Genomic DNA, 20,635 nt, shown 5'->3' with positions numbered 1-20,635 from the left:
GAACTTGACAGATTTAGGTGAAAGCCAAGTTAGACTTAAAACTTCTCATTCACGCTTCTTATGCATTTGGCAGGCGTTGCAGGAGATACAGAATCGTGCTAAGAAATCCTCACTTTCAGATGTTAGCACCTTCAACTGTACCCCCTCCCACAACCTTTACGTTTCTTCCTTTTCCCCTATTTCAGGTCTCAGGGCAGGCAGCAGTAGGATAGCTAACCCTTCCATTTATGGTCTTAACATTCCCATCCATAATTTGAGACTGTCTCATTTTTACCTTCAATTTTCCTCTCTGCACTGGTCTTCCCTTTGGACTATACATCAAGTCTGCCTCATCCTAAATCACCACAAACAGAAATCTCATCACTGTGCTTTTCCCCTTTACTCTTCATCTTTCTCCTTGTGGTGATTTACCCTAGCTTGTTATCACGTTTACCTCCATGATGTACTACTCCATCATTCAACTCTGCTGCTCAGAAGGATCCTAGGCTCCGCCACTCAAGTCCACATTCCTGACTCTTGCTCAGGGCCTTTCAAGATCTTCCAAGACCTCATCAGGTTAGTCCACACTCCTATCACATTGGATCCCGTGTCTTTTTTAAGCTGAACTACTCGGTTTTGCTTAATAGCAGCTCTGTGATTTTTTTTAATTGTTTATTTATTTATTTTGAGAGAGAGAGAGAGAATGTGAGTGGGGAAAGGGCAGAGAGTGAGGGGGACACAGGATCCAAAGCAGACTGCGCTGACAGCAGAGAGCCTAATGTGGGGCTCAACCTCATGAACTGTGAGATCGTGACCTGAGTTGAAGTCAGATGCTTAAAGACTGAGCTATCCAAGTGCCCCATGCAGCTCCATAATTTTAAACACGCATTCCTACTACCTGAAATGCTAGCCATAATCAGCCGGCATGCTGAAATGTGCCTATGTTACACATCCCATCTTATTTTATTTTATTTTTTTCTTTTTTTTTCAATATATGAAGTTTATTGTCAAATTGGTTTTCATACAACACCCAGTGCTCATCCCAAAAGGTGCCTTCCTCAATGCTCATTACCCACCCTTCCCTCCCTCCCACCCCCCATCAACCCTCAGTTTGTTCTCAGTTTTTAAGAGTCTCTTATGCTTTGGCTCTCTCCCACTCTAACCTCCTTTTTTTTTTTCCCTTCCCCTCCCCCATGGGTTTCTGTTAAGTTTCTCAGGATCCACATAAGAGTGAAAACATACGGTATCTGTCTTTCTCTGTATGGCTTATTTCACTTAGCATCACACTCTCCAGTTCCATCCATGTTGATACAAAGGGCCATATTTCATTCCTTCTCATTGCCACGTAGTTCTCCATTGTGTATATAAACCACAATTTCTTTATCCATTCATCAGTTGATGGACATTTAGGCTCTTTCCATAATTTGGCTATTGTGGAAAGTGCTGCTATAAACATTGGGGTACAAGTGCCTCTATGCATCAGTACTCCTGTATCCCTTGGGTAAATTCCTAGCAGTGCTATTGCTGGGTCATAGGGTAGGTCTATTTTTAATTTTTTGAGGAACCTCCACACTGTTTTCCAGAGTGGCTGCACCAATTTGCATTCCCACCAACAGTACAAGAGGGTTCCCGTTTCTCCACATCCTCTCCAGCATCTAGAGTCTCCTGATTTGTTCATTTTGACCACTCTGACTGGCGTGAGGTGATATCTGAGTGTGGTTTTGATTTGTATTTCCCTGATGAGGAGCGATGTTGAGCATCTTTTCATGTGCCTGTTGGCCATCCGGATACACATCCCATTTTAAATGCTACCTCCTCCAAGATATTTTCCCCAGCTACCTCAAATTCAAACCAGTTCTCTGAAATCCCTCATCACTCTTAGAAGCTCTCTTAAAGCTACTGGTGCATATTTTTTTTCATGTCCCCTACTACACTGCATGCTGTTGAAGTGAGGGATTTACACCTTACACGTTTTGTAAAAAATAAATTACTTTTATGTTGCAAGCTATCAGTAGATGTTTCCTAAATAAATTATAATTAGTCAGAAATGATAATAAATTTATTTAAATGCATACTAATTTTTATACTGAATAATCAAGTTTTTACTATTTTAAATTCTTAAAAAAGAATTTAGTAACTCTATTATGCATTATTCCTAAAAGCTTTCCTTGATACCTTATACAAGTTTTCACTTCAGGATATGTACATATTAACTCAGGCAAGCATGAAATGAAATTCTTTGATCTGTATCCCTGAAAGTCTGTCTTTCCTTGTGCCCACACATACCCTCCCACATGGTTAAAAATGGAGATACTCTTCCTTCCCAGACCATCTCTTTTCTTATGAATACATCCCTAAATAAGTAATCCAGATGGAATCTCTCTCTCCAAAAAATCCCTCCAACACCTGCCCCCTCCATCCACCTTGCTCAACGTCCTCCTTTCTGAAGACCAGCATTAGATGACCTGACAGCTCAAAGCAGCATTTGGATTTTCCGAGGTGCCATTGTTTGGGGGAGTAAAGGTGGCAACAAATCCAAGGCCGGCGGTGAACTCTAAGCTGAAGGATACATGGCAATAGACTCTCCCTGGGAATAAAATTGCCTGTAGGAGGATCTGTCCAACAGGACAGTGCCTGCTTTCATAGCTGTAACTTGAGGAGAACAAGGATCTCTGGGCACACTGGTTCTTCTACTCAAGAGTCTGTGGAACTAGGACCTCCAGTGGCTCCAGCTAGCAACACCAACCCAGACTCTATTACCCAACAAATCTGTGATCCAAGTGGTAGAAAAAAAGGAGAAAATATAAATGAAAAATAATTTACACATCTATGGTCCTATTGTTCATACCCACAACCTCCACTATTATTGTTCTCTTATTGATAACCCACTTGTATCATCTTTTCACCATCCTTATATCCCTTGTCTCTTGAGCCCATAGAGAGACCTGTAGACTAAAATTGGAAGCAAGTGCAGAGAATGCTAAATAGATATTTCCAGGCCTCCAAAGCTGAAGGTAGGCTTCTCCTTTCATTGAATTCACCTTTTATACTGGGTGTCAATATGTGGGTGGCGAGTGTGGTAGGAATGGCTCTGTGTGTCCCCAGTCAGGCCCTCCTCTCCAGGCCACCAGGATAGTGTTTTCCCAAATGAGCTAATTCCAAGGTATTAGCTGGCCCCAAATACTTCTTGCTTCTGCACAGCTGTTTAACTCTCTTACTTTGAAGAGGCAAAATTTATAGAATTTAAGAATATATAGTTCTCTCTTCACTTAACACAATTTTAGTAAATTAATCAACTAGTCTGTATTCACTTTCTATTTCACCTTTAATAATATATAGGTCCTACGAGGGCAGACACCAAGTCTGCCTGGTTCTTTCGCGTGTCCACAGTGTCTGGCACATAAATGGCATGAAGTCCTTATTAAATACATGGAGGTAGGTCATCTGAAGCATAGCTAATGGGCAGGGTTGGTGGAGACATATTTGCTGATACTTTCTGAATACATTTGCATTTGACTGTACACACACACACACACACACACACACATCTTCCACCTCTCTAGCTCTATAGAAGTTGCCTATGTGCCTCTCTTCTGGACCTCTGCACGTCCCAGCTCTGCCATTTTTTCTGCCATGCATGCCTTCTACCACCCTTTAACCCTTCAGCTATCCTCTACCCAACTTTTTCTGTAAATGATCTGGCATCTTCCTCTCTTTTGTTATACACTGGCAGGTGCAGAAGCTCCAGGGGCTCCACTGACAGGAGAAGAGTCTACAAGGAGGCAAGGCCCACTTGACAATTGTATTGAGGACTGGTCTTGTTTACCTTACCATATGCTGGAAAGGATAGAATCTGAGCAGATGTCTCTTCAGGTCTTGCATGTGCACAGAATGTGGCTCCCAAGGCTATATCTTCATTACTGACAACACCTGCTTTCCAGGCCTTAGCTGCCTGCTCAACATCCCCACAAAGATTTCCTCCTGCCACAGCAAATACAGCATTCCTCAAATTAAACCCATCACAGGTTCCTTTTGTAACGTTTATCTCTTTAATGCTAGGATCCTCATTCTGGAATTCCAGGCTGGCACCCTCCAATACTCTTTTCCAATTCATTTTTTTCCCTTAACCTTTACATTCCTCCCTTTGACATGTCCATTAAATTTGCCCTTTTATATTCATGTCCATCATTGCCATTCCAAACTAGGTTTCAACACTACAGCCTTCATTTAGTTATCTTTTATTTTAATGTTTATATCCAGACAAGATCAGGTACATTCAGGGTGATATGGCCATAAACAATCCAACCAGAAAACCAGTTCAATCTTTCTACAGCACCCTTAAAAAAAACAGCTTATGATTCTTATTTCCTAGCACATGAAGACCCCAAAATCCATGACTGACTTCTCAAAATCTGGCCCAACCTCACGTCCTAAGTCTCTTCAAGACACCCCTGTTACTTTGTGCCAGGCCCAGTGATGGGCACTGGAGATAAGGCAGAATTTGAGACAAACATGATCCCTGTCTTGTTGCATCCTAAGATCTACCTTGGGATTTTCTCCCTTCTCTTATCTGTCAATAGTGCTCTGCTACTTAATATTAATCACAGGTCACCATATTGCCAATTCATATATTCAACCACAGATTATTTAGTAACCATGCAGTTTGGGTGGGGCATTTGTGCTAGGCAGGTGGAAACTTCAAGCTCTGGAAGTGGAGATGATATTTCTGTTATATAACCTGTGTCTAGCACAATGCCTGGAGATAGGTAAGTGGTACATAACCCTTTTTTAAATTAATGAATTATGTAATAAAAGTTTGTAAACATTGAGCAATCAGAATTTAGAGTAGAGAGAAATCAGAGTGAGGAGTTTGCAAAAGGCTGTGCTTTGGAGGAGGTGTGGGATGTGCACAGACTGAGAAGTGGGAGGAGGGCATTCCAAGCAAGTACAAGGCTGGAGTGTGAGACAAGGAAGGAAGCTGTCCACCCCACTCCCTCCCCTGCCCAGCTATCTGCTTCTCTTTGTTTCCATAGTAATGGAGTATAAACAGCTCAGCTAGCCCTCAAATCAGGATTATCTGACTGTGTTCTCACTGATAAAATGTGGGCAGCAATAATGTATACTGTGTCCACCTCATCTGCTGTAACAGTTACTGCACAATAGGTTATGTTGTGGAATAAAGAGCACAAGTTTATTTCTTGCTCACTAAAATCCCCTGAAAGTCCAGAGAACTTCTTTGCATTCACTGGGAATTCCTGCAGGTTTCCATCTCATAGCATCTTCACATCAACATGTGTTTTATGGTCACTATGGCAAGGGAAGCAAGGGCTGGGGAGTCAAGTGCCAGCAATGAACCTTGCAGCACACAAGTGACTCAGGCCACATTGGCTCCTTATTGCTTTGGTCGAAACTAGTCACATGGCTGTGCCTAACTACGAAGAGTGAAGAAGTATAACCTTCTGCGTGCCCATAAATAATAATAATAAGCTGGATATTGGTAAATATTGTTATGTCTATTACACTTAAATAAACTGAAATTGCATATTGTAGACTTAATCTCTATTTTCTGAAGGCTGAAACATATGTGGCCTCAACCAGTCTTTTAACATAAAAATGAGGACACCACTCTGGGGCATGGCAGAAGGCTAAGTTAAAAGGAACTGGAGTCCCTAAATGATTTTGTAGAGTAGGGCCACTACACCAGCCTAGAATTCCCACATCTGGACTATTGCAGAAGACAGAAATAAACTATCAGGGACAAGTCCCCGTGTCTTGAAGTCTCTCTCAGTTACTTAGCCTCTATTCCAACTAAAGGAGGAAAAAATCAAGACAGTGGTCTTAACTGGAGTTAAGGCTTGTATCAGGAAATAGCATGGTGGCATTAAAATCAACAAAAAGAATATCAAGACACATCTGTTTATTTCCAACCCAATAATAAGTTTTGAGCTGATAAGAACTAAAACACAGAAACTATTTTTTTTCAGATCTCTTAAGATTTAGCATATTTATACATCCAGAGGATGCTCTTTTGTAGATAATTGTTGGCTGATCAATAAGAAGAAGAAGCAAAAATATAAGAGATCAAAAGTCTATAGCTATATCAAAGACACAAGGATCTCTGAACTGTAGCACGCAGCCTCCAAACTGAGTAGGACATATGCCACCTAGACACAGAGAAAAGGTTGGAAAGTTAGTCTTCTAATGGAAAGGGAGGTAATTCTTAGTGGAGAGCATCCATTGACCCATTGCTCCTCCAAACGCACAACGTGAAGTGGTTTCACCATTCCGAACACCACTAGAAAAAAAGACCATAACTACATAAGAGATCCTTTTGTTTGTTTGTTCTTTAAGTTTTATTTTACTTATATTTACTTATATAATAGAGAATGATTAAGGATTTTCAATAAGGAGGTATGTTTCTTTTGCTTTTTTATTATAAGTGATTTTCTTTCCCCCTCTATTTCTAGGAAGACCAGGGAGGAATTTGTTTCAACAAGTAAAGTCATAATCATACCCAATAATTTTTTATACTTTGCTTGAACACAGAAAAGGTTCACCTGTTTGTCCATTAGAAATATTATATTACAAGTATTACGTTATGGCAAAAATAAAGCAGAATACAATTTTCTTCTTAGGCATGATTAATTGAAACATGCATCCGCCAAAAGAGGGTTAATATCCTGATCTCGTATCCAGATAAATGTCTGAGTGAAATGATAGCTTTAAAGAGGCCACAGGAAACAATACTAAATAAAACAAAAAATTAAACAAGTGACAAAATCATTGAAGGAAAAGTAAAAATAAATATGTTGATAATAAAATATGTATTTATAACATAACTCATAATGATGTATTTATGTTTACCTCATTAATCTGATTATTACCCAATTTTCTTTTTTACATTTAATTTTTTTAATGTTTACTTATTTTTTAGAGAGAGAGAGAGACAGAGCATGAACAGGGGAGGAGCAGAGAGATAGGGAGACACAGAATCAGAAGCAGGCTCCAGGCTTCAAGCTGTCAGCACAGAGACCTATGCAGGGCTTGAACTCACAAACCAGGAGATCATGACCTGAGCCAAAGTCGGACGCTTAACCGATTGAGCCACCCAGGCACCCCTACCCAATTTTCTTATTAAGTTGGTTTCATAAATATTTATTTCATTAGCCTCAAAACATGTTCATGGTGAAATCATTCTAAGTGTGTCTGTAACCAAAATCAGCATGGGGAATGCATAGATTGGAGGACAAGACCCTCTAGTGTGGGTCAGGGGACTACTGAGGGTAGCAGAGACCATTCAGGGGCAGCTGAACTGGAACTGCCTGAGGTATGTGCACTACACATTAGAAATCAGAGTTGGAGCTTGGGAAGATTTGAATTCTAGTCCTTAACTTCAACAGTGACCAACTCCAGAGCTTTGGTGTTGAGACACAAAGGGGCTAAGCTCACCCAGATATGAGCCAGTGAAAACAGGCAGAGGAATTAGAAAATTATTTCCTTTTAAACTAATAAAAGAGAGATTTGAGAACAGAGTTTAAATGTGCAGACACCTTGGCCGTGCATACACTAAACCCAGAATTAGACAACCCTATCCCACTATCCTCAGTCAGAAGCATAACCAGATAGCTGCAGGCCCCCTGTGGGGCGAAGCCTGCATCTGAAAACCCAGGACAAGGAGCACTGCAGAATGTGTGTGTCCTGTGACAGATCCCTTAGAGAGAGAGCCTGAGGGCCTGAAACTGCACACCTCGTTTCTCTCCCTAATTCATAATCATCCAACTCACTCTTACCTTCAACGGGGAAGAAGCCAGGAGTGTTTCAGGAAAATTCCCTCATCAGGGACCCTAGAGGAGTGGAGAAGCCATCCCTCCTGAGGTAAGTTACTTCAACTTTATACAACTTAAAATTTCCTATCTGTAAACTAGTATCTCCAATATACCTTTTAGCTATAATATTTATGATTTTAAAAAGCCTCTTTGGGGGCAAGTCTATACCCAGGACTGGTGAAGAGAGGGTTGTGTTTCCTGAGGGTCACTTAATGGTCACTCAGAATGGGAAGGTGTTCCTGAGCTAACTGATATACAAACTCTGTGCCATCAGTGTGTTTATGCTATCATATTTCAAGGAATATATATATTAAGCACCTCTTATATGCTGGTGCACAGAGTGATAAATAAAGCAGATCAGTTGTCCAGCTGCCTTCCTAAAGCTTACCCTCCAGTAAGGAGAGACAGTAAATAAATAAGCATGATGTGCAATTACCAAAGGCGTTAAAGCAAGAAAAAGTGGAAGATATAGTTGTAGGGATAGAGAAGGAACAACCTTGCAGGCAGAGGGGACAGCATGTGCAAAGGTCCTGAGGCTGAAACGAACATAGCACTTTTGAGACTTTAGAAGAAGGCTCTGGCTGGAGTTTAGTGAGTAAGGATATGAATGATACAAGTTGAATATAGAAGCACCAGGCAGACAGGGCATTATGGACTATACTTGGGAGTTTGGATTTTATTTTAAGTGAATAAAAAATTCAGTTAAGAGTTTTAAGTTAAGAAAAGATATGATCTAATTTATGATGCTAAAAAAAAAATTACTTGGCAGTGTGCAGAAGAGATTTGAGGCATAGAGGATCAATATTCCCATGACATAATATAAGCCACATAGGCAAAGCCTTAGAGGAAAAGGGAAAAAGCATCCTTTGGGCCTCTGGAATGTAGTTTTTGTGAATGTAGTTCCCAGAGTTCCTGTGTTGCAGTCATCATTGGTAAGAGCTCTGGATGCTTACATGAGTCATTAGAACCAAGTTGGTAAATATCTGATAGTTGGGTGGGATGACATTAACCTGCCATTTTATATATTAATGTTAACACTATTTACTGCTTAGTTTAGAGGAATAGAAGTGAATTTTTATCCAACAATCCCCCAAATACAATTTATTCCAAATAGATATTTGTACTTGTTTCATCAAAATGGCTTTCCTTATGCTCCACTCACTTCCAGCTCTCAGGAAGATACATTTAAAATCTGGATTCCGCAGTCTAAATTTTGTCCAGTAGCTCTGCTCAAGTTCATTTCCCCCAGTATACAGAATGAACTGACCCGCTAATAAGTGAACTAATTTGTGTTCACCGCGGTGCTAAGCAATGTGGGGTATCACTGGTGAGTTTTCATCTTGGGCAAGGTCAAGGGCTTGTTTACATAATGATTATGACCATATCTATGCCCCCCCCCACCATAAAATGTTTCTGGATATCTGGGATCCCTAAAATATTTTTTTCTAGACCTGTTTATCCAAGTCTTCTTAGAGGACATGTGACAGCAGTGTTGATGGGGCAAGTAAGACCAAACTGGCAATCAAAAGTGTGTTATGTGCTTGGAACAGCCCCTTTGTCTTGGTAAAAGAAGGGATGGAAGAATGGTTAGGGGTGGATGGTTTTCATCTTGAGAGTATTTTCAAACTTCTGGTTACTTTTATAAGCAGTAGCTGGAAACAATACCTCCTTTTACTTCACCAGCTGTCCTCAAATTACTATCAAGTCACCCATGGCAAAAGTGCCTATAAAATAGAAAAAGAAACAAACAAAAATGAGAGCCTGTAGTGACTGCTCCAGTAGCTGTCCCTGAAGGAAGCACCACTAAGGTAGAGCACTCCTAACAGACACAGGAACTTGGTGATGGAGCAAGGGAGCTGCAGGTGGGAGAGTTACTGGTAGTCATTCACAGTCCTGAGACTGGCCACCAGGAGCCTCCTACCCACCCTCGCAACCCAGCCAAATGCCACTCACTGAGGGCCTCCTATAGCCCGGGCCTCAACAGGACAAACAACAAAACTACTTTTCTGCAAAAGATAGAAACACAGCTCAAATTGACTTCAGCCAAAAGGGAATTTATGGGCTCATATAACTCAAAAATGTAAGGTAAAACAATCTAGCATGAGGCAACACTGGAGAAAAAAGCTCCAGTGGTTTCTTGGAAGACTGAAGTCTTGGTTTTATTTTCTTCAATGTTTACTTCATTCTAATGAGTAGCTCTTCTTGGAGGTGAGGGGTCTCTTGGCAGTTCTAGGCTTACAGTGTAGCAACCAAAGTGGAAACTGAGCTGCTTCTTCTCCTGGTTTGAAAAAAATCCCAAATTGGCAATAATTCCGTGATCAGGTGAAGATCTGAACCGATCACAAGCCTGTGACTTGTGTTGTTTTGACCAAAGGAAGCTGAGTCATGTCTCTACCCACAGAGAGAGGAAAAGTAGGGGCAAAGTGGGGGAGGATTCAGCTCCATCCAAATGACATGGATGAGAATTTGTAACATCCAAAGAATGGGGCACAGTAATTGCCTAAAGACATTTTTACTAGAAGAAAGGTAATAGTAAAGCAGTAGATATCCACCAAGCATTTAAATACCACTAGCCTTTGCATGAGGTACAAAATAGGCTTGCCCTCACAGTTTCACTGCAGGAGGAGGACGGTTCCACAACACAATGCCGTAAGTGCGGTAATTAGAGTAGCCATATGCCATGGTTAGCCAGGACAGTCATAGTCTATTCCTGATGTCCCAGTGTAATTATTAACAATGCACCCCTATAACTCTCAAAAGTGCCCTGGTTTGGACAATACATTATATGCCCACCCAAACAATCACTGATATATGTTCAAATGCACATAGAAAGAAAGGAGAGGGAATAACCAGCTGTGACAGAGGTGAATAGGGTAAACTGGAAAGGCTTAATAAAGAAGGTGATGCTTCACCTGAATATGAAAAGATGTGTGGAAATGTTCCAAGTGGCTGAAGAAGCTGAGAGCATCCCGAGCATCAGGAAAGGTATGAAGATATGAACAATCACTTGGTGGATAGGAATTGCTCCCATATTTCTGTGATTCAGAAGGATCAAAGGTGTGCAGAGGAAAGGGGTGAGAGAAAGGACAGGAAAGGTGGGCCAGGTAACCAGCTTCTGATCCAAAGAAGAAACACCACATTAAAATGATTTAGCCAAGTTTATAGAATCTGGAAGTAAGCTAAAGACTGCCGTGATTAAGAGAAATTTTTAAAATAGGCAAAACTTTTCTTTTATTTCTGGTTCCATGAAACACTGAAGTATGTCATACCTGAGAAGTGAAACTGAGAAACTTGTTTCACTTCACTTAGATTCACAACACTGGCTGCTGAAGATGTAACCCAGACTGGAAAGATGAAAAATGTCCTCTGTCAGACACAGACATATGTTACTAGTTTGGATCATATGTCATTCGTGACTCAAGTAATCATGAACGCGAAATGAGAAAACAAACAGTTGTGTTGTATAATATGTTTTCTGCTTATCCTTCTTGTGAGATACATTATATATTAAAAAAAAAAAGACAGAAATAGATCTATCATAGGGTGTCAACAGAACCAATACATTTGTCAAGAGAACTGGAAGAAGTGTATATTATAAGTTGTTCCTGTAAATTGTATCCCAGATATGCTGATTATTTTGTATTATTAGCTTCACGTGGCCAAAAGGAAGGTTTGTTCTTTAGTGTTAAATTGTTATATTTGCAGTTGGAGAGGGAGAAGGAAAATGTAGGCTTGCAATTTTATTACTTATGAGAACTGGCTTCTTCCTAGCCCTATATTTTCTAGTCATAATATCACAATTCCACAAATCTAGTGGATATCACAAGACATGATACCCACCCCCTGCTCCAGTGCAAAGATGTCAAAGTTTATTTCACACAAGGAAAATCTTAAGGTGAATAATGGAGTTGAATGTATTATAATTTCAAGTATTTTATGTATAATAATTAACTATTCTCTAGAGCAATGTGGGTGAGGTTAAATATCTTTATGTAATAGAATAAAAATGAAACAAGAGGGTTAAACTCCAATAAATCATGTCCATTTCTAGCTAAAACCATCTATGAAACACATATTGTGTTGTCCACATAACACCACGTATTTAGTTGTGATTTGGACATTAACACAGATAACCCTTGAGGTCTGATAGTAAATTTGATGCCTCTGTTCTCTTTATGCTTCTGTGTAACTTCTCCATCCTTGAAATTTTCAAACGTCTCAGCAGTTCATATCAGACTATACCACCTTTTTAATTGGGGAATAATTAACATACAGTGTTATATTCACTTTAGGTGCACATTGCAATGACTCAACAATTCTATACAGTACTCAGTGCTCACTTTTTCTGTAGTTGGCATCCACTAACCTCCTGGTCCTTTGTTCATAGAAGACTTCAGTATGTGAATCTCTGTCGTCTCTACTCCTGTATCTATCATCTGTGTTGGTGACTTCAATATCCTTGTGAAAAACTCATCCCTCACATGGCTTCACAGTTCCTTGACCTTCATCTCCAGCATCTTCTTCCCATCTTACAATAGCTGGCCTCTCCCACAGGTATATCCTTGACCTAATTATCACTGACAACTGTGCTTTTCCTCCAATTTTCTGTATTCAGTTCTTTAACCTCACTGCCCATCATTCTCACATTCCCACTCAAGCTGGGGTTTGATCATACCAAGTTCTCTGAATCATCAATCTTTACTCTTGTCCATTCTTCATGATCTCTCTTTATTCTGTATTCTTTTATTCCTTATAGAGCTGATATTTCATGTTATCACATTATATCTATGTACTTTAAAAAATATAACTATGATGCTCCTTTTTTCTTACTTTTCCTCAAAAAACTCTACCTCTAGTTATCCCACTATCTCTTTTTTTAAACTGTTTATTTATTTGTTTTTGAGAAAGAGAGAGAGAGAGAGAGAGAGAGAGAGAGAGAGAATATGCATGAGAGTGGGGGAGGGGCAGAGGGAGCGAGAGAATCCCAAGCAGGCTCCACACTGTCAGCACAAAGGCTGATGAGGAGCTCAGTCCCACGACCAGTGAGATCATGACTTGAGCCAAAATCAAGAGTAGGAGGCTTAATCAACTGAACTACCCAGGGTCCCCGCACTATTTCTTTTTTTCACATTGGCAGCTGAACAAGTCTGGAGAAAATCACTCACTTCCTGCTGACTGATTCCAATTTAAACTCAAGACCACAAATCCCTACTGGGTAGTCAATATTGCACACATCTTAATCTGTGCTGGTTTCCCACTCTCCAAAATCAGACTATGCCATAATTTTCATATCTCCTTATGCTGCCAATCTGCATTCCAAGATGCAAACCACTTCCTGTGCACCAGTTTTCTCACACCTAAGAGATGAACATGCTTCTGCCAAAGCCAACACTTGGGTGCATGCTCTCCAGCCCATGCCTTTCCTACCGTAGAACTCTCTTCCTGAAATACTCCTTCTTTTCCTCAGTTTATCCCTCTGAACTTACTTATTCCCACTAGTATAAACATGTTCTCCTGGTTTCTTCCTCCACCTCCTGCAATATTTTCTCCTTTTGAAGAAAAACTTTTCAAAATTGTTGACTATACTTGCTATCTCCATTTCCTCTCCATTCCTTTCTTCTCTCAGTCCATTCCAATTGACCTTTGCCCCTATTCCTCTGAAACTGTGCTACATTAAGTCAACAACCACCTACATTCTATCACATTTATCTTACTGGATTTCTCATGAGCATTTGGCACAAGGGACCACTTCCCTTTATAGAAACAATTTCCTCTCTTGATTTCCTCTTTCCTCACTGGCCACTTCTTTCTTGATCATCCTTTTCTGCTCAATCTTCAGTTGGTTTCTGAAATACATCATTTCCATATTAGGTCCTCAGCTGGGAATTCCCTTTCCCTCAGTCTTTCTATAATAATATCCTACATGTCATTCAAGTCTCACCTTAAATAACTCCCCCTTAAAGGGCATTTTCTAGCAACTGAATTTTAGTTACCCAGAAAAAGTTTTTTATCTTCACTATAACTTTTAATATATTTATATGTATTTGTTTATTGTCTGTTTCACCCCATTAAAATACGAATTCCATGAAAGTAGGGAACACATCTGTCTTGTTCAAGGTTGTAAGCAATTAAAAATATTTCTTGTGTGAATTAGAAAATTAACATTGATTTGCACAGTGACAACTATTATTTTTTTGGTAACAATTGTACCTTCATTCCATTTCCATGTTTATCGAAACATTTGATGCCATAGAGATGAAAATTTCTCCCCCTATCCACAAAATAAGATTGATTTTATTTTAAACTCAAAGAAGGCCTAGAATTCAATAAAGTTTTAGAAACCACTGCATTTACTTTAATTTCTGTTTTCAAATACTAACCTAGGAACTTTAATACTAATCCCTTATAGGTCAAGACCCACTCTTAAAAAAAGAAAAGCTCAGGGGTGCTTGGGTGGCTCGGTGGGTTAAGCATCCAACTTCGGCTCAGGTCATGATCTCACCGTTCGTGGGTTTTTGAGCCCCACATCGGGCTCTGTTCTGACAGCTCAGAGCCTGGAGCCTGCTTCAGATCCTATGTCTCTCTTTGTGCTCCTCCCCTGCTCATACTCTCTCTCTTTCTCTTGAAAATAAATAAATGTTGAAAAAAAAAGAAAGAAAAGCTCCTTCAAAGGCAGTGACAGTAGTTAATTTAAAAAAGTGGGGGGAGGGCTTCTAATCAAATCATAGACAAATATACCACAAGGATGGTTTTGTGTACCTCAGATTAAAACTTAAATAGTAAGATTTAAACTTAAATATATTAAAATTTATTTAAATACAATCCTAGATTATTTTCTATGGCATTGTTTCATACAAAGACATGATTATTTGTTTTTTTCAATAAGTTATGATAATTATTTACAATTTTGATTATTTTTTAAATTCTGGATACTGAAGTGGAAAATAAATTCTGGAAACAGGAATCTCAAAAACTTGGGTAAAATTTTACTTTAGTAATTTTTCAACTAAAGAGTAAATCAACTAAAAAAAAATCTGTCAATCATTAGTTACATAATTCATGAAATTTAGAGCACTTTTTTTATGGTAACCTAAAGACTCGTGAGCTTGTAAAAATGAGATTCTATAATTTGTTTCATAAATATAACAATACTAGGTGCTGCCAAATATCTCCCTTCAGTATGTAAAACAAATGTACATTTCTCAACCTCTTTTGATTTTCATGCCGAAAAAATTGTTGGCTGTGAGATTATTTGTTTATACTATAACAGGGCAAATGAAATTTTACCCCAAAAACAAATACTGGGCTTTCCTGGCCAATATGAATGATGACTCACTCTGGATTCATAAAAAGGCAAATCCCAGGGAAAAGAAAAACACATTTTTAAGGAACTTTTTCTCATAACCTTTCAGTTGTGCAAAGTATTACTATTCAATGTTACTTGTCTAGGGATGTTAATCCACACATAAGGCATTACTCCAGCGAGGCAATAATATGAATATAATCTTTTCAAGTAAGATATTTTAAGAGTCCACAACTGCAAACTTGCTATCTGAAATTTGTCATTTTTGTAAAAGAAATAAATCATTGGGGGGGGGGGCAAATGATTGAAACAAAGAAATAGAACTAGGCTATTTACAGGGTTGTGTTATCACAAATCTTTTATTTTAGAGAATATTTTTGGGGGCTTTTATCTTACCAGACAAACTATTAAAATATGTTTTCCAATTCAAAACTAACCTTCAACCTTCAGGTGGTGATCAAATATGACAGTAAATGGGAGTAAACAGGTGTGACTTTTGTTAAAAAAAATATCCTCAGTACTAAAATTTTTCTTATATTTTACTGAAGACTATGAAAAAGAAATTAAATGAAATTAGCCTTTTTAAGCATTGGTTTTTTTCTTTCTCTAATACTTTTGGCAAAAACTTTAAGTTTTCCTATTCCTAGAGAATTCTTTGCAAAACATGTTGTCTTTCATATTATTGGCCAATGTTTATTTTTCTAGTTTTATGCCACTTATGGGAAACAGATGAAACACTACATTTATTTGAATTACTCTTGGATATTGAGCTACCATACTTTTATACCTAGGCTAAATACTGTTCTGATGTAGCAAATGTTAGACCCTATACTCTCCCTTTAGAGTCATATCTGTCATTTGATTTTTTTTTCCAAGTCATTAGTCCTCCATTTCATTCTTTTTATCATGGCCTTAAATATCCAGTGAGACCCTAGGATTCCTATGTTTGCTCATCTGAACGCTAATAACCCACTCCTTTGAAGCTGCTTTGACTACCGCTGCACAGCAAGGAGGTCATAATAAGGGTGACGGAGATAATAGCAGTCAGTGTCATCCCCACCATCCCCACTGCTCATGGTCACCATTTCTTCAGACCTCGGCATAGTCTCCATTCCTTATAATGGCTAATGAACTAACATTTCCAAGAAGCAAAGTCTGCTTTTGCTCAGTGATCTCAAAGTGCTTTGTAAATGTGACTTTTAAATTGCATATGCTAATCACAGGAGCTAAGTAGAAAAAGATGCAGAGTAAGAGGTTAAGGTTAAGCATGTCATGGGGCCCCTGGGTGGCTCGGTTGGGCGACTGACTTCGGCTAGGGTCATGATCTCACAGATCGTGAGTTTGACCCCCGCATCAGGCTTTGTGCTGAGAGCTCAGAGCCTGGAGCCTGCTTCTGATTCTGTGTCTCCCCCTCTCTCTACCCCTCCCCTGCTCATGCTCTGTGTCTCTCTGTTTCTCAATAATAAATAAACGTTAAAAATTTTTTTTTAAAAAAAAGGTTAAGCATATCATATACTCTTGTTTAATTTGAGTAATTGATGGAGCATAAACCAAGACCCCAAAGAGCAGTGAAGGATATAGAAAGGAAGTCTACAGACACTTATGTATGTACAAAGTCTGGTTCCCCTGAAGAGAAGGATCTGCAGGAAGAATATCAAAGAGGAAGAATATCAGAGTGAATATTTTCCATTGTTCTTGAAAATGATACCAGTAAAAGAGGGGTTGGCAACAACACCCTTGTACTTGGAGATTTACAGAAGGCCTCTGCAGAGCTATTGGGGTTCCAGGCAATTCTGATGATGGTGTCGTGAAATTTGAAGGGCTGAAAAAGATGCCAGACTGAAGAAAAACAAAAACAAAAATGCCACCTCCTACTACTGTAGACTAATCACACCCAAAATTCCTCCCTAGAAATGGAGTACTTTCCTTTGTGAAGTCTTTTGAATTTGTGGTGGAGGCTCCCCAAATACGAGTTAGTGAAACCATCTGTGGTAGCATCTTGTGGAAACCTTATTTCCAAATGATGCTTGGGCTTTATTTTCGAGAGTTCTTTAACTGGGCATTAGGAATCTATGTTTTTAAAAGACTTCCCAGATGTGTGTGATGTACAGCCGGGTTAGGGAACCATGTTCTTCTCTCTCATTGAAAAGCCAACACACTGGGGGCACCTGGGTGGCTCAGTGGGTTAAGCATCCAACTTTGGCTCAGGTCATGATCTCTCAGTCTATGAGTTCGAGCTCCACACCGAGCTCTGGCAACTCAGAGCCTGGAGCCTGCTTCAGATTCCGTGTCTCCTCTCTCTCTGTTCCTCCCCTACTCTCTCTCTCTCTCAGGAATAAATAAACATTAAAGTTTAAAAAAAATTTGTTAAAAAGCCAACACACTTATGATTAAGGGATTCATAATTTAAGTCATTAATTGCTTGTACTTTAGAAAAATTAGTTGACATGTGAGAGTGAGATGCTCATGTGGGGAAGATTCCAGAAGATGGCAGGCAGAGAGAGAGAGAGAGAGAGAGATACTTAAGAGCTAAGCAATGACACCAATACCAAAATCAGTGATTTAAAAACTTTGCCTGGTCCTAATAAGTCCATCAATTTAATGTAATGATATTTTGCTGAATGCTTAGAAAACTCATCGTGTGTCAAGTATTGTTTTAAATGCTTTACAAATATTAATCGATTTAACCTTCATAACAACCCTATGATGTAGGTACTAGCATTTCCCCCACTTTATAGATGAGGAAATTAAAGCTGAGGTGAAGATATGAAGTCATTTACCTGAGGTCAGGGAGCTATTAAGTCACTGAGCTCCTCGGTTCCTGCTCCTAGCTACTGGGTACTGCTACCTTTCAGATAGTGGGCTAGGCACTGAGAAATCAAAAATAAATGGCCCTTAGGAAATTTTAGATTTGTGGAAAACAACTGGGAAATCAGGTTCCTGCCATGTGTGCTTCAGGAAGAGAGAGCATGAACTGGGTCTTCTCCAAGCAAATCCTGGTTGACCTTACATCCTGCTCATTGCCGCTCACTATCTTTGCAAGAACCCATCACTTAGCTTGCCCTTCATCTCCTCTGTGTTTTTGTCAGAAAAATGATAAGAAAATTTAAAGATATACTCAATTTAGAGTGGAGTCAGTTTTATTTCATTTCGAAATGGGATGTAACTGGGTATTGGTCGTGATGATTCTAGAGATTCTCACTTGGGAGAAGATTTGCCACAGGAAAAGGATGAACTCTCGGGGGAATCAATGCAGTCATCAATTTCATTCTTACAGATCCATCCTTGGTTTGCAAATGAGACGAGAGATGCAGCTGCAGGTGAGACAGTACTCATTTCAAAGAAGTACTCGGCAGACCCCAGCTTTAAAGTGTCCACAGCTGTTTGAAGCTGTGCTTTGCATATTTACCTCTTTGTTTGGTCCGCTACTCCTTCTGCTCGGAGATTCAATGAGACAACTTACAAAAAGAATTTATAAGAAAATAAGTTGTTTTATAATTTTCTAATAACAGCTTTCAATCTGTGGGAACAATTTTTTTTTTTAGTTTCTCATCTTAACTAGACTCTATTCACATAAATAATTCAGTGGATTCTATTTAATTATTATCCTGATAAATGATATGACCTGTTAAGTGGGAAGAATGCCAGATTTTAAAAAATTAGTTTAATGCTTTTCAATTACTTTACACTATTGTTACAGCATAACACCTTACTAGCTTAAAGTAGAGAGGAAAGGGGCGCCTAGGTGGCTCAGTCGGTTAAGCGTCCAACTTCAGCTCAGGTTATGATCTCATTCATGGCTTATGAGTTTGAACCCCGCATTGGGCTCTGTGCTGACAGCTCAGAGCCTGGAGCCTGCTTTGGATTCTGTGTCCCCTCCCCCCCCCCGCCCCCGACCCTCTCTCTTCCACTCCCCGGCTCATGCTCTATCTCTCTCTCTCAAAAATAAATAAATGTTAAAAAAATTTAAAGTAGGGAGGAAAAAAGATCTCAACTTGTTACTAATGTCCAAAGCTGTTTACAGTTTATACTACTGAATTAATGTTACTCATCTAGAATTTTGCATTTATGAACTCCAGAGTTTTGTCCTATTCTGGCCATTAAAGTTGTAGTATCTAATGATTACTTTAATATTTCTTTATTATTTAGTTTTTAATAATTGGAGCATATTTACTATATCTCCATAAGTGAAAAGAAAACCGTTTCTGCTTTTCAGTGTTCTTGAACTATTGCTATCTCCGATAGTTATGTTAATGAAAAGGATTATTAAAGTGTCTAAAATATACCAAAAGGACTTACATGTCACTTTGCTAACATTATGGAAAAGAAATTATTTTTAGTCTCATTTTTCAGTTAAGAAGCATGATGCGTAAGTGGGTAACCGGCCCATAGTGACATAGCCTGCGGTTTTCAAAGCCAGGATTCTTAACCAGGCATTCTGATTCCTGACATCACCTACTTAACCACTGTTACATCTCCCTCTTTAGAGGAAGAGCATGTATGGGGAGGCCTTAGATGTACTCAATGGAGTTCTTGACACGGGTACATTTGGCTTAGAGATGAAACGTGTTTTTCATGGGCAATCGAATTGTCTCTATGGAAAATACTATATAGCTTCTTTAGTATTTGCCAATAATCTATTTGATTATTCTCCTTTAGGTACAGGCCACTAGTAGGATGGTACATTTTGACGTTTTGGTTTTGGTCACTGTGATTTGTAAAACTTGAGGCAATAGTCGAACTTTTCCCATTTCTATGTAGTTTATGGAATGGACTCTGTGTGTCATTTAAAAGTACTTTAGCTGATATGATAGAAGGACGATGGTTCTTGGAGTCAATAGGTTTGATTTTTAGTACTGATTCTTCCAACTATCAGTTTTAACATGCTGGACAATTTCTCTCTCTCTCTCTTTCTCTCTCTTTCTTTCTCTTTCTCTCTCTCCCTCCCTCCTTCCCCCTTCCCCCTTGCTTGTAAGAGAAATAAAGATTTCTTGTTCATGGAGATCTTGGGGAAGACCAAATAAGATGACATATAAAGCACTTAGCAAATGTGTCACTTACAAAGCAGGTACTGAATACATGTTACTTCTCTCTCCTTCCCTGCCGGCCCTGCTGCTATATTTTAAACTCTGGTTACTGACAGTTTTATAAAACTGCTATGAAATCTGAGGGGAACTGAAACTGTCATTCTAATTCATGGGAGTTGGTTATCTTCACAATGGTCTCAGGCCCCGAATATGTGGCACAAATGTTTTTGTGAGCCCCACTAAAACAGAAGGAAATTTGTTTGGATATTATTTTACTAATCATTCATACCCATCTTGGCTGTGGTGCACTATCTTATTTCTATTACTCAAAGCTGTATTTAAAGCAAACTTCTCCCCAGTTGCTGATGATAAAATGTAGCTTCAGAGCTGGCTCAACCAAATCTTTGTACATTACTTCATGCTTCATTCATTTATGTTTCTAATCTCAATGCCATTTTCAGTATGTTTAACTGTAAGCTGTGTATAACATTAAAATGCCT

The 20,635-nt window shown here is 39.1% G+C and overlaps 1 long non-coding RNA gene across 1 annotated transcript; it reads right to left on the bottom strand.

The window, feature by feature from the left end:
* Positions 1–18,230: 18,230 nt before the first annotated feature.
* On the bottom strand, positions 18,231–20,635 carry LOC123583586. Its single transcript, XR_006704966.1, has 2 exons — positions 19,408–20,635; positions 18,231–18,566 (listed from the first exon to the last, which is right to left on the bottom strand). It is a non-coding gene; the product is annotated as an uncharacterized LOC123583586 (long non-coding RNA).

Source organism: Leopardus geoffroyi, chromosome B3 (assembly GCF_018350155.1).
Source record: "Leopardus geoffroyi isolate Oge1 chromosome B3, O.geoffroyi_Oge1_pat1.0, whole genome shotgun sequence".
Classification (NCBI taxonomy): Eukaryota; Metazoa; Chordata; class Mammalia; order Carnivora; family Felidae; genus Leopardus; species Leopardus geoffroyi.
The sequence above is the reverse complement of the archived record's forward strand: the minus strand, read 5'-3'. Positions and strand labels throughout refer to the sequence as shown.